The 3909-nt window shown below is 33.4% G+C and overlaps 1 long non-coding RNA gene across 1 annotated transcript; it reads right to left on the reverse strand.

The window, feature by feature from the left end:
• Positions 1 to 1777: 1777 nt before the first annotated feature.
• LOC120123677 lies at positions 1778 to 3181 on the reverse strand. Its single transcript, XR_005516208.1, has 3 exons — positions 2787 to 3181; positions 2271 to 2399; positions 1778 to 1930 (listed from the first exon to the last, which is right to left on the reverse strand). It is a non-coding gene; the product is annotated as an uncharacterized LOC120123677 (long non-coding RNA).
• Between the last annotated feature and the right edge of the window lie 728 nt (positions 3182 to 3909).

Here is a 3909-nt window from a genome sequence, read left to right on the forward strand (position 1 = left end):
AAGGGTCATTTGTGAGACTAATGTGATCTCCGCGATTTGGTCGTAACTCTTAGATTGAATGGTGGGGTTACGACCAATGATTTACACATCTCATGTGGTGGTGGTGATGAATATGGCGACGACCCAATCTTGTTGCTTGCACCGCGACAATGACTCCCAACTTAACGGTTGAGTGATGGTTCAAGTGTTTTTCTTTTCTCTAGTTTCTAATTTACAAAACAAACTGTCTTTATGTCTTTTTTTTTTGTATAATCATCGATATTCGATCTATTGATCGAATAATCTGGATCAAGTACTGCAGAGGCGAGGACAATCCTTTCAATTCAGTTTGTTCCATTTGCAAATATCAAAATTCAAAGCCCTAACCTTAGGGATTGACCGAGGGGACGGGTGGGGTAGTCGTCCCCTTGAAAATTTAAAATTACCATATATTTTAATTTTTTTCTATGTATTTCCTATTGAAAATATGTTTTGCCTCCTCGAATTTTAGTTCGCTCCCCTAGAATTTTAGCTCGCTCCCCTAGAATTTTAGCTCATCCCCTTTAAGTGACATTGCTTATGGGATCAAGTGTCTCATTCCACTAGACCAATACATTGTTGGTTGCTTCTACTTCTTCTTTTTTACTATGAAAATAAGACAACAAACAACCCCTAATTCATTCATTATTTGTTCCTTATTTTTAACTGGTATTAAAAGCCTCTAATACATTGTTGGTTGCTTCTACTTCTTTTTTACGATGAAAATAAGACAACAAACAACCCCTAATTCATTCATTATTTGTTCCTTATTTTTAACTAGTATTAAAAGCCTCTATTAAATCAACTTTATTCCAAACTTAATTCCCTAGCATAACGGCAAAATTAAAAAGTTTTAAACCATGTTTTTTTGTTACACTATTAAACCATGTTTAATTCTCCTTTAGTCTCTCTCTCTTTCTCTCTCTTTCTTTAGGGTTTGTGTCATTTTTTATAGCTTAGATCAATTTTTTTGGCTTTATTTAACCGGCAACAACATCTATTTAGATATTGGTTGTTGACTGCCATTTCTCTTTTTTATTTATTTTTTTAAAAATTTTTTCATAAGAATAATTATGTTTTTAGGATACTTTTTTCTCGACTTTTTTGGCACGCTTTATGTCTTTTTTCTAGGTTGTTTGGCCATTTTTTTTATGTTTTCTCAAGTTTGTACTTGATGACGCCACGACTGATTAATATGGAGTTGATTGTAATCACACTACAGTAAAACATGTTTTAGCAGCGTTTTTTATCATATAACAGTGTTTATAAGTGCCGCTATAATTATTCCCAAAATGCCCTAAATGTTTTGACATATAGTGACGTTTGTGAATGTAAAACGCTACTATAGACTTCATATATAGTGGCATTTTCTATATAAACGCCGCAAAAGATCTTGAACTTTAGTGTCATTTTGTTTTACAAACACCTTTTTTGATTATGTATTTAGTGGCGTTTTATTATACAAGCGCTGCTAATTAAAACTGATTTTTCAAATATTATTTTCTGCTCTTTTATTAGCCAAATTTAAGATTTTAACCTGTAGCATTATCCAATAAACTTGAAATCTATAATAATAATTCAAAGTTTACATTAAAGTGAAATATAATTACGACACAAATTATGTAAAAAAATACGTACTTAACAATAAAATAAATTAAAGTTTACATTAAAATTACATGTACTTTAGTTTAATAGTGTTCACTAGAATTTAACCTAGTTCTTTCTCTTTCAATTAAAAAACATTATTCACTAAAATAAATAAAAAGAAAAACATTCTTCTGACTTGCATGCACAAGTTTGAGTGATTTAACCTCCTCTTCTGACTTGCATGCAGTGATTCTAGCCTTGTAGTTGATACATCCATGATCAAACAGGCCAGTCGTGATCAACTGATTCATCCCCTGCTTCGTCCCTGTCAATATACACTTATTAGTGCCGCGATGCGATAGTAGATAATGAGAAAAAATGATCAGATTTTTTATTCCATGATACTCATATGTGTAAAGATCTATCAGAAGAACATGAAATAAAACAAAGACGTGTCTCTCATTCTTACACAATTTCACAACAGCTCAAACCAACAACGAATCAAAAGATTGCTTAAGAAAGAATGAGAAAAACTGGAATGAATAAACATGGATCACATCAGGCCACTTTAGTATCAATTTGAGAGTTTGACTATAGTTAGGGTTCCCAATCAGCAATTACTTAAACAAATTATACATTCACCAAAAAGATGCTGGAAAATATACCTTGGAGCGTGTGAACTCTTGAACAAGAAAATCATCACATGGAAGCATGTCCTCTCCACTCATCTAATGCTTGCTGGTTTTAGCATCATTCTTTCCCACAAGATCTCTTATTCTAAATATGTGAGTGAGCTGTATGATATAATATTTAAACACCCAAAGGAGCAACTCAAGTTGAATTCATCGAAGCAGAGAAGGATCTATACAATTTAAATGCAGAGAAGGAGCTATACAATTTAAATGCAGAGAAGGAGCTATACAATTTAAATGCCTAGATACTACAATGATATGTGCCAAGAATTGCAGAAAACTCAAACTACAAAGCACAACTAATATTTAAACACCAAACAATTCATTACTTTATTTGCACCAAACAATTCATTACTTTATTTTTTTCTGCCATTGTTAACGCTATAATTTTTTATTCATATGATATAATATTTAAACACCCAAAGATTCTAAAGTAATTAGGCTCAAAATCAAAGCAAGTGTTTCTCAACAACCGTTCCCATACCATACCTGATCTTCTTGGTGCAGGCCACAGTTTTACAAATTGCTCATATTCTTGTTAAGATCTGCCCAAATACTTGGTCTCAAAAGCATGGCCTCCTTCATTCATAACCCGCATCATTTTTCTTGAAGGAACAAAAGAAGGGGAGAAAACCCAAAAAGAAGGTGAAATCTTTGAGGCCAGTGCTGCATAAGCCAGCTGATGAGCCGCCGGAAACAGTCGCTCGATCTCCGTCTATTCCCTGTTCCTTCTCTAACAGTTAACTCAACAGGCGATGACCACTCTCTCTTTAAAAATGGGAAACCCCACAGGCGATGATCACTCGGGGTCCGAGATTTTCAGCAAACAAGAAAATGAAACAAAAAAACATAATATGTTAAAACTCAAAATGGAACCCATAAAAAATTCAAAATTTTGGGCGCTAATACAAACTTAAAACTAAATAAAGGAAATTAAAAAGCATCATCCAAGCTCTAGCAAACAATAAAAATAAGGAATACCGATAGAATTCAAGGCATCTAAGAACTTACCATATCGGAATAGCAAGAGAAGGTGAAGATGTTGAGCATGAAAGTGAGAGAAGGTTAAGGAGATTAAAAAGCATTAACCCAAGCAAATGACAAAACCTCTCTGGTAATGAAAGTGAGACTGTGAGAGAAGAACGAAAGAATTGAGGATTTGTTGTTTCAAAGATATGTTTTTTATTGCGCCGAAAGATGTTAGGGTTTTATTAAAGGTTGCGGCATTTGTAGACACAAACGCCATTATTTATCATTTTATAGTGGTATTTTCTAAAAAACGCCACTAAGGTATAATTATGTTGCGGCATTTGTTTAAAAATGTCACTATATATGAAAACTTTTGCAGCGATTTCTAAAAAAACCACTAAGGTACAAGTCTGTAGCGGCGTTTGTTCAAAAATGTCACTATATATTAAACCTATTATGGCGTTTGTGTAAAAAAAGCCATTACAATACCAATTTGTTGCGGCGGTTGTCTAAAAACACCACGATATATGTACTCTATTGCGGCATTTGTTTTAAAACGCCACTAAAGAACAATTCTATGGCGGCGTTTGTTTAAAAACACCACTAAAGAAAGATTATGTGGCGACGTTTGTTTAAAAACGCC

The sequence above is a fragment of the Hibiscus syriacus genome, unplaced genomic scaffold, assembly GCF_006381635.1.
Source record: "Hibiscus syriacus cultivar Baekdansim isolate YM2019G1 unplaced genomic scaffold, ASM638163v2 tig00110402_pilon, whole genome shotgun sequence".
Classification (NCBI taxonomy): Eukaryota; Viridiplantae; Streptophyta; class Magnoliopsida; order Malvales; family Malvaceae; genus Hibiscus; species Hibiscus syriacus.